Below are 10,764 nucleotides of genomic sequence, written 5' to 3'. Positions count from 1 at the left end.
CAGATGTTGTAAAAGTTGATCCTCATTGGCTCTGCCACATACATTCATCCTGTGATCCCAAATTCTTTAGGTAGGATTGCCATCCCTGATCTGCTGGTGGTGTCATCAGTGTATCTTCAAAGGTTTTGTTTAAGAAACTTGAAATGGTGACTTGGAAGGGCTTTTCTGTGTTGGAATAGAAGCTTTTCACCACCTCTTCTGGGAAAATATGTTTGGTAACAATATCCCAAAGCAAGTCAAATGGACTTGTTGTGATAGGCACATCAGTTCACAAGTATGTGCACTCAGTGTAGAGTGGATGAAACAGCTACTCGACTCAGTCAGCTGGAGCATGTAGAGTAGCTCCATCGTGTAGAACTGGGAGGATATATAGGTACAGCATAGGAGATTTTTGAGGGATACAGTGTGGCTACATTGCATTTTCACTGTCTGGAAAGGCTATAGCTTTTTTGGAGGGGAAATGTTATGAAGAGAAAGTAGGCCATTGGCCCAAAGAATTTTCTTTCCTAACTTAATTCCTTCTCCAGAGGGGAGCCAGAGTATTATTGTTTCTTTGAGATCTCACTAGTTGCTCCAGTTAATTGACCACCACAGGTAGGGTGGTAGTGCGATCCCATTCCTCACCTTAAAGATGAAGATTTGGTTATCCAATTTGTCCAAGGTCATATAGCTGGTAGTGATAGATCTGGGATTTGAACATAAATCACATTTTGAACCTATGCTTCTTTCACTGGATTTTTACTTTATCTTGTTTGTGATGTGTTGTGAGGCTCGCAAGTACATGCATGTGTGTGATTGGGAACTGAACTCAAGGTCTTGGGCAGGCTAGGGAAGTGTTCTGCCATTGAGCCACACACTTCTAACCCTACATGATGTTTTCTTTTGATTTTGTTGCATCTTAATATCCAAGGAGATATTATGTGACACAGCCTATATCTAGCAAACAGAAAAACAACAAACAAAAGCAACCCCCCCCCCCCCCCGTTTTCCAGACGTTTTTCATCAGTCTTTACTACATGTGAAATCTTTAAAAAGAAAGGCCTTCATGAAAAGGAAATTCTGTTTCACGGCATGCCCATGAAAGGTGTTAGTATACAATAAGTACTCTATTACAAACCAACCCGCCCTGTTATTCCTGGTGGACCCCTCAAAATTACTGAATCAGGGTAATGATCACAAAGAGTTTATTATGGTGTAAACATTAAGCACTAATTTTATGCATCTTGTTGCACAGTTAAAAGTTCACAAGCTGTTATTTCCTGTGATAGAAAGATACTTCCCATCTCTTGGTTGTTTTTATAGTCTATTCCCAAGTGAGTATCTTGAGCAGGAAAGAAAACCAGATAAATAAATCAGCCTCTACTGCACAGACATACATATGCCAGAGGCAGAATCGCTCTCCCCCTGTAGGCACAAATCCAGACAGTTTTCATGGACTTCTTTTCTCATGAGCAAACACATTCGAGAATCTCTTCCCCTGTTGGTCAGCAGTAATGTTCTAGGCAGCTAGCGCCCCTGTGGGAACCGAGGATGTTCCGGGGATTGGGAACTTCACACCAGAGCTCACTGTAACTCAGAATCCAATTCGATCGATGGGGGTTTTGTCAAGCAGTGTAAACAGCACAGGCTCTTCTTTCATGAAGTGTGTCTCAACCCTATCCAGTCCTTCTTGGCCTCAGAGCACCTTGAGGCTCTGACATCAGAAGGGCGAAATGTAGCAGAAAGTGTGTCATGGTAATTAATGGAGAATTTGACCTCCTGAAAAACATTCTTCAAAGAACAGGGAAAAGATATAAAAATGTTCAGGGAAAACTTAAAATGTGTATTCTAACAAATAAAGATAACCAGAACTTTGATGTAAAAATAGATGTGTCATCTACAAAAAGAATACATGAATTATTATAAATTGTATAAGATCTCTGAGTTCAAAGAGTAACATGTAGGAGGGTCCCTTCCAGGGCCCCCCTCATTCCTGTTTCCTAGGGAGTTGTTAACAAGCAAGCCTCGTAATTTCTTTCATACACTGTCATATAGCAGTATATCTACACATCCCTGTTTTCCCTGTACAAATACAGTCATGGTTTAGAATACATCAAACATTATAGAGCCAAGCCAACGGGGCTCATGTTAAATCTCTGTGTGTTTGTGGCAAGTTATTTAATCTTTGTACCTCCATTTCATCATTTAGAAAGGGAAACAAACAATATTTTCTATTTAGGCCTGTTGTGGGGATTAAGTAACTTGCTATATACCAAGTACATAAAACAGTGTCTGATACATACTAAGTGCCTGTCATTTCTAATGTGAACAAGGAATTTATAGAAATAGGTTTTTCTTACCACAGAACTCAATCATTTCAACTGTATACTTCAGCATTTTACTAACATTAGTGTATGGTGAAGTCTTCTCCATAAATTTACATTTCTGATCTCCACAAGGTCCCTTGTTTTTGTTTTCAGTTAAACATTGTTTCTACCTTCAGCCTTATGCAATCATTAATCCACTTTCTCATTCTAGACATTTCATATATGCAGACTCGTGCAAAGGGCTTCTGGGTTGAACAAAGTTTACTCTGTAGAATGTTTTTAAGATTCATCCATGGTGGAGCATATGTGGTAGTCTGTTCCTCTTTACTGTTGAGTTGTGTTCTGTTGTATGGTTATACTTCCCAGTTGATAGACATTTACTTTGTCTTGAGTTTGGGGCAGTTGTGAAGAATGCTGCTGTGGGCATTTACAGAAAAGTCTTTGTGTGAGCATATTACACATATTCTTAAATATTTCATTCGTTTGATATACTTTAGGTAGGGTCAGAGAAGATAAAAGTTATAAAAACATTTACACTATACTATGTTTACCTGTGAAGTACCTTTATTGGTGTTTATATCATTGAGTTATTGCTTAATAGTTTCATTTCAAACTGAAGGACCCCTTTTCATAGTTATTATATATCAAGCTTATTAGTAAAAATACTTTGTGGATTTTTGTTGTTGTTGTTCATCTAGGAATGCATCAGATATTTTTCAGTTTTGAAAGATAGTTTTGTCAAATCTAAAATTCTTTAAAATAATTTTAGATTTATTTATTTTAAATGTGTGAGTGTTTTGCTTGGATGTATGTATATGCATCACATGCATGCACATGGTGATTAGAAGAGTGCATCAGATCCCTTGCAACTGGAGTTACAGAGTGTTGTGAGCTCACATGTCCTGGGAACTGAACCTGGGTCCTTTGCAAGAACATCAAGTCCTCTTAATCCCGAGACATATCTTTACGCTCAAATATAGAATTCAATATACAATTTTTTCCTTGCACTCTGAGTATATCTTCTCTATGCACTGTGGCTGCTGTGGTTTCTGATAAGACTATCACTGTTAATATTACTGAGGATCTCTTGTGTGTAATGAGTTGTCTCCCTCTTGATGCCTTCAAGAGTCAATGTTTGTCTTTCAGCATTTTGATTATGATCTATCTGGATATACATATTGTGTCTATCCCATTTTGAGTCTAGATATGGGAACCAAAGTTCTTCATGGTGGCCATGATTTCCTCAAATGTTCTTTCTACTCCTTAATCCTTTGGTATGTTTGGTGGTGCACTACAGGACTCTGAAGGTTGGTTTGTTTGTTTTATCATTTTTACTTTCTGTTACACAGACTGTGCTATTTATCTTGATCTATCTTTGAATTATCTGGTGTTTTCTGAAGCTCAGGTCTGTTGTTGAAACATTCTAGTGAAATCCTTCATTCCTGTACTTTTAACTTCAGAATTCCTTTCCCTGCTTCTCCTCTTCTGCCCTACCCCGCCTTCCTTCGCTGACTTTTCTGTTTTGTCAGCTGTGTAACTCAGACCAGTTTGAAACTTGTAATCCCCTTGCTTCCTTGCTCTGCTTCCCAAGTGCTACACTTACTATGCCTGGCTAAAGTTCCCTTAGAACTTCTATCTGCATCTTTAAAAACCTTTACTTTTGTTGGCATTCTATGTTTTAATGATAGGGTATAATTGTCATATGTTTCTTCTTAGAAATTTTAAAGCCACCATTTCCTTAATTCTTTGAATGCATTTATAGAAACTGTTTTTAGTCTTCACATCTGAACCTTCTTAAAGAGTTGTTGAAAATGGATATTTTAGATAATATAAGTTGCTACTTCAGTATCTTATCTTCCCCCTCCTCAGACCCAGCAGCTGCATTTTAGCCTTAACTAACTAAATTATGTTCCATGCTCACTCTGGAACACTACGTAAGCTAAGTGTGAACCAGTATAAAACTCTTCAAGAGAAATGGTTAAATAGGGATGGAGAGAGAAACAACCCAGAAATAGCTTCCACAATAAAATAATAGCTAATGAGGTGGGAGAGCTTGATGGCAGAGGAAAGTCCTATGTACATCTAATCCTCCACAACAAGAAAGGCAACAACATAATTAAAAATGATAAACATCAACTTTTCCAAATATCAGGAAATTAAAGGCCTAAAATAATCCAAGGAAGATTTACTTTGAAGAAAAAAAAAAGAACTGCATTTCTAAGAGAATACTTCCTAGTGTTTGAACCTGGCCTATATCCATGTCCCTCTCCCAACTCCACAGTCACCTTGAAGACCCACAGAATCACAGTTGCAGTTCCTGTGAAAAGCAGCAATTTTCCAGAGCTCAGAGTGCGCCAACAATGACAATATGTCGAAGCTTCTTAAGAAGACTATTGCACCTATCCCATGGCTCCCTGCAGAAACCCTCTTTACAAAGTATTTTCATTATTTTACACAACTCACAGCTTTCTCCTTGAGAGAGGCCCTATCTGTAGTGCAGTTGTCAAAAAGAAAAAATCAGCTACGGCTCTTTAATATGGCTTCTATGTGAGGTGGCCAAGCACCCAAAAGAAAGATCTCAGTGTTAATGATGGACTTGAGAGAGTGCTGATATGCTTCAAGGGATCTGGAAAGCTACCTACCTGTTCAGAGCTGTCTAAACGCCAGGAAGAACCTGAGAGAACAGCTATCTCAGTTCACCTCTGGCAAACATGAAGTCTCTGGCAAGCCAGAGTGAAGGTTAGGGCAGAGTTGAAAATTGAGAACAGTGAAAGTGTGCCTCCAGACGGCAGAGGGCGCCATGCTGGCAAATAGTGGAGAAACTGTTTTAAACCATTGCCGGGACTCTCTGATACATCATTAGCTTATTGCTAAACTAACTGAGACGAAGCATACTGCCTTATGGTATAGGTGGCATAAACCATATAGAATTAGTTCAGAAAAGTCACTAAACAAAAGAAAAACAAAAACGAGGAAACAAACCATGTCTGACTTATCTACTGTTCCAGAGTGGAGATAAAAATATCATTTCTTTAGCTGTGGCTAATGTGCAGCTCCCAGGCCAGTGGGATGGCTCAGTGGGTAAAGATGGTTGCTCCCAAACCTGACAACCTGAGTCTAATCCTTGGAACCTGCATGGTTGAAGGAGAGAATCGAAGCCCTTAAGTTGTGCTCTGACTTTCACATGGACACACTCACCACCACAATGTAATAAATAAACAAACAAACAAATAAATAAATAAATGCAGCTCCCTATATAAATTGCTCTCAGACTCTGATGAACTCCAAATGGAACATATAATTAATTTCTTGTGAACACTTTGGTGATTTCCTGGTGACCTTTTGCATTTATAGTCACAACCAGTAAGAATTGCATATGTTTTGAGCTCAACATTTTTTTGTAGAGGCTCAGAGAAGAAAACCATTGTGTTTTTGTTACTTTAACAGTAGTTTCGGCAGAGAACACAAAGAAGAAAATAGTGATTTAAAGGGAGGTTACAAAGGGGAGAAATGGAAGGTCTGCAGTTGAAGATGTGACATACCCAAATGCCAGGTGAGATTCAGAGAGAGTTAGTATGCTGTTTGTAAAGAAAACACCTCATTTCTCTGAACTGATGTCTCTAGTTACGTCTGTGTTTGGGGCACAACTGTGGTTTCTAAAAAATGTCGAATTTTCAGATTGTATAGCTATCCATATGTAGCTAATGATACTATCTGGATGTTTTGTAAAATGTGTCAGCATTATTCAAAAGTATTCATGGTTGGGGCTGGAGAGATGCCTCAGCAGTCAAAAGCATTGACACGCCGGGTGGTGGCTCATGCCTTTAATCCCAGCACTCGGGAGGCAGAGCCAGGCGGATCTCTGTGAGTTCGAGGCCAGCCTGGGCTACAGAGTGAGTTCCAGGAAAGGCACAAAACTACACGGAGAAACCCTGTCTCGAGAAACAAAAACGAACAAACAAACAGAAACAAAAGCACTGATGCTCTTGGAGAAGATGAAGATTCGGTTCCTAACACCCACGGGGAAACTCACAACCATTTGTAGCTTCAGTTTCAGGGGATCTGATGCCCTCTTCTGGCCTCCATGGACACTAGGCATGCACGCAGTGTGCATATATTCATGCAAGCAAAACATCCGTATGTATAAAATAAAAATAATTAAAAAATATTCCTGGGCTATAATATGTGTCAGAATCACTAGTGGAAGGAAGAATTGATAGAATACAAATCCCAGAGCCTTGTCTCAAAGCTGCAGAATCCCTGGACCATGGACCTGTGGCTGCGTACTTGGAACTTCTGATACTGACAACAGTATGAGAACCATCAAGCCAGGGTGTATTTAGATATGATTTGTCTAGTGTACAGAAAGAGCTGGTGACACAGCCCATGATCTCAAATGGTATTGGTATATGAATCCATATTCACCTTGACCCTGGAGAGGCTCTGACTTCTCCGGGTTTTGTTCTCCAGCTAATGCTGTCTTGTGATTTTTTTTAACTTTTTCTGGGCTCTGTGAAGTAATCATTAATGCCTAGCTCTAGAGCTTCCCCCAAGTATTTGTTGCTGCCTGTAGCTCTTGATCTTACCAGTAGAGAGCACAGTAAGTCTGTTGATCTTAAGCTTTGTAAAACAAAGAAGGTTGAGAAAAGAAGCTTATCTGCTTCCTTTTAAACATGGGTGTCTATTCTTCCTGGTTGGATAGAAAGAGACAAGGTCCACTTCTATATGAGGGCAGGAATGTGACCTTCTAGGTTGTGGTATTCGTTTTTCAAAGATGACACAGAGTGAAATCTGTCTGATACCTATGTAAAAACATAGAAAAAAATCTCCTGTGCATGTCACTTCATGAAATGAAATTGAGGTCTCCTTTCGTGTATAATGTAGGCTCTGAGTGAGTATTTTAAAATGGGGTGTGAAAAGTTGAGAAATGTGTAAGAAAACTTAGGAGATGCTGAATTACTAAAATTTTAAAAACAATACACTTTGCTATGTGTATCTAGACATCTAGGGAAAATATGTGGATCCTTATGACAGTTTTCTGTGATTGGAGTTATTTTTCTCACTTTCTCAGCGACTGAAAACCGCTTAATTTTCATCTATAAAGAAAACTGGATAAGAATGGGTTTGGAGGCTTTGGGAATAAACTAAAACATGTATCGGCTTTCTCTCCCCTTTTCCCAACTCCTAAAAATCAAACTATATGAGACCAAAATAGTGTGACACTCAAATGAAAAACCGGTCTCAGTTTTCTGTACAAGTTTTCATAAACCCAAAGAGAAGGAACGGCTGAAGAATAAGATGCAGGCAAGCAGAAAAACACGTTTTAGAATAAAAATATATCGAACATAAGACAAATAGAATTTCTGAGAAATAATCTCTCAGTACTTGAACAGACTTCATTCTTAAGATACGTAAGTATAATACTGGTTCACAATCATGCAGGGTGTTGGTTAATATTTGTTGAGTATCTGCAGCGGATGTGCTGGCAGAGAAGCAGTTTCTGTCAGTTGGCCCCCAAACTGAGTGAGTTTCAAACTAATCATTTTTGTTTATTTTATTAAGGCCTTAATAATCACTGTAATTTCTGTGAATATAAAGGTCTCTACTCTTGGAATTGGTATATAAAATGGTTACAGCTTTTATATCTTCAAATCCATTATTCATTGGGATGACTGATGAATCCACTGATGGTACAAAAGATGAAGATTTTGAAAAATATGTGTGGATTATTGGCTTTTGATAGAAAAGAGAGATTTCTCTGAATGACAGTAAAATAGAACATTTGTTTTTCCTGTCCGCAACCTTTCCCATCTGCTCTGTGTATAATGTCATGAGATTTATTCTGTTCTTTTAGACACATTTTGATTCTCCACCACGGAAAACACAACATTTCCTCTAGTCAATTTGCCTTTGTCAACATAAAACTCCTTTAATCAATACTATCATCTTACGAAGGCCTTACTCCAAAATCGAATGAGTTTTGAGAAGGCAAACCTGTCCCCCAAGTTTTCTCCAAAACATTGCCATATTCTGACTCCAGGGCACTAGGCAGAACTGTTGAAAGGGCTTTCCCATATGATTCTAAGTCTTTTCATACTGTCTCCTTTGCTACAAATAAAAGCCTCTTAAATGATAAAAGTGGAGGAATTGTTCATCTTGGGTTCCATCTTTGGGTGCAAGTTTTACATTGTAGCAATTTTATACCATTGCATTAACCGGGATTTGTGTGGTGAAGGTGCAGCAAAGGTAGGGTCGGTGAAGTCGGTGTTGGCTATCTTTCTGCACTCAGCCTGGCCTTGGGTAGTGCTTCGACTTCACACTGTCTGGGAACATAGGGGTCGTTTCTTCACTGGTGCTGAAGAGTGTTTGGAGAATTTCTGCTTTTTGGGATCCGTTAGTAAACACTGTCTTATACTTTCTTAGTTGTTTAAAGTGCATGGAGTGTATCACACAAAATATTTTATAAATGCTATAAAAGAAGAAGGACACCTTATTTTCATTGTCAAGCTCTATGCTGGTTATCCTATGTTGTTGTTGGTATTAGTGTGTCAGTTCTCCACAGCTGGTATGACATTAGAGGAGCACACTCTTAAAAAGGAGAAGTAATTTAGAGGAACAGGAAGTAGAAAAGGTCAACCACAAACCATTCTGAGTAATATGACTTAGCATGACCAAAACATCAAAGATTATTATTGGGAGAACTGGCCCGAGGTAGGTTATAGCACAGTGGCTGACTAAATATATGTGACTAAAACAACGTTGCTGTATAATCGGCAACCATCACAACAAGGAATGGATTTCAGGTGACACAGTGAGTTTGTGAGTTGGCAAGCCTTTGCAAAATAAATATGGGCTCCTTTGTAAAACAAGCAAGCTGAACTCCTGTTTTCTATCTCTTGGCACTTACTCTGCTGCTTTTTCTTTGCTCAACTGTGGCTAGATCCTGTACCCTTAAGTCCCTTGCTCTTGGCTCAACGAAGACTGAAAAGGGTGTAAGCCTGAGTCATATCTTAGTAGCCAGCTAAGAGCAACAGAAGTACTGCTGTCAGTGGAAAATTCAGAATGGCAGATGATAGCATCAATTTGGGGAAGGATAAATGTAAACGGTATATTAATATCACTGTCAGCTAGAGAACAGCTCAGCACTGTGAACTGCTGCAATCTTGGTGGAAGGATTTCTTGTGGCTTGGTCTGTTTTCCTTGGTTCAACATGCCAGTCTTTTAGAACCCTTTTACCAAGGACAACAGGTATGAATAGGAAGTTAAAAAGTAGAGGAAAATATAGGTAAACAGAACCAAATACCAGAGCAGCAAGTAGACAAGTGACATCTATAAACATGAGAACAGAATATTCATCTAAAGAAATCACAATTGCAGTTACTGGATAAATGGCTTTCAAGGAAATTGATGTGCAATACTCTGGGAGATATTGGAGCAGGCCTTCTGTGATGTCAGGGACAATAATTTTTGTATGTACACTTATACCTGATTTTGAATATGGAGTCACTTTTCTTTCTTGTTAGGGAACAGCATGCTGTCAGCAAAATTAAGCCCTGGATGAAACTTCTTTAAAAAAGGAAAGCCAAAATGAAATCATTTTTAAGGGTATAAATAAAATAGATCCACGCATTTCCTGACAGCCTGAATGAGAAGGTCCATATTTATCTCAGTAAGCTTTCAGCGTTAGACTTTAGGAGCCAAAGTGACAGTTTTGGACTCAGCCAGACAGTGAGCCTTATATATAAAAACTCAAAATAGATTTTCTTTGCCCCCAGTCCTGCCAAAGAGCCATTTTAGGTGTGCAGGAAGGCACTGAGAACACTAATGCATAGTGTCCTTCTGCTGAGTGGGAGCGATGGATGGCTTCGCCTCACCTGACTTTTCTTAATTGGAATTTAGATCCCCAAAGAATCTGAACAGTAATATATTTCTTGTGATTTCACAGAAGTTATGCCTTTTGCCTTCCCCCTTCTCTTATACTTAGAAACATTGAAACTTGATATTAAAATGCAGAAGCCCACAGTTTTATAATGGAAATAGGCCACTGGGCTGGGCAGTCATGGGGATATTCGATCATTCTGGGGTTAGAGCATTCCTCACTGTTGTCCTTGTCAGAAGATGAGGAATATGGAAACGGAGCTAAGTAAGATGAGAACATCCAGCCTGAGTTTGAAAAAGCTCAAAGCTAACGTTTTGTGATATTCTTAAGGGATTTGTAGCTCTCTTCTTTTCTAACCTCCTCTCTTCTGTCTTCGTTGCCTACAAAAATATATTCAGGGGTTCCCCGTATACTTTTGATACCATACTGAAATGCGGAAGATGTAGATTTCATGCAGAGGCAAGAGGGAAAGGAGATGGTGGGATGACTGGACCAACAGAACATGAAACTAAGATTTTTGAGAATTGCCAAGGAGGGAAAGATATGGTAGTGAGAGGGAAAAAAGGATCGAAGGTAACC

The sequence above is a fragment of the Onychomys torridus genome, chromosome X (assembly GCF_903995425.1).
Source record: "Onychomys torridus chromosome X, mOncTor1.1, whole genome shotgun sequence".
Lineage (NCBI taxonomy): Eukaryota > Metazoa > Chordata > Mammalia > Rodentia > Cricetidae > Onychomys > Onychomys torridus.
This window is presented reverse-complemented; position numbering follows the sequence as displayed.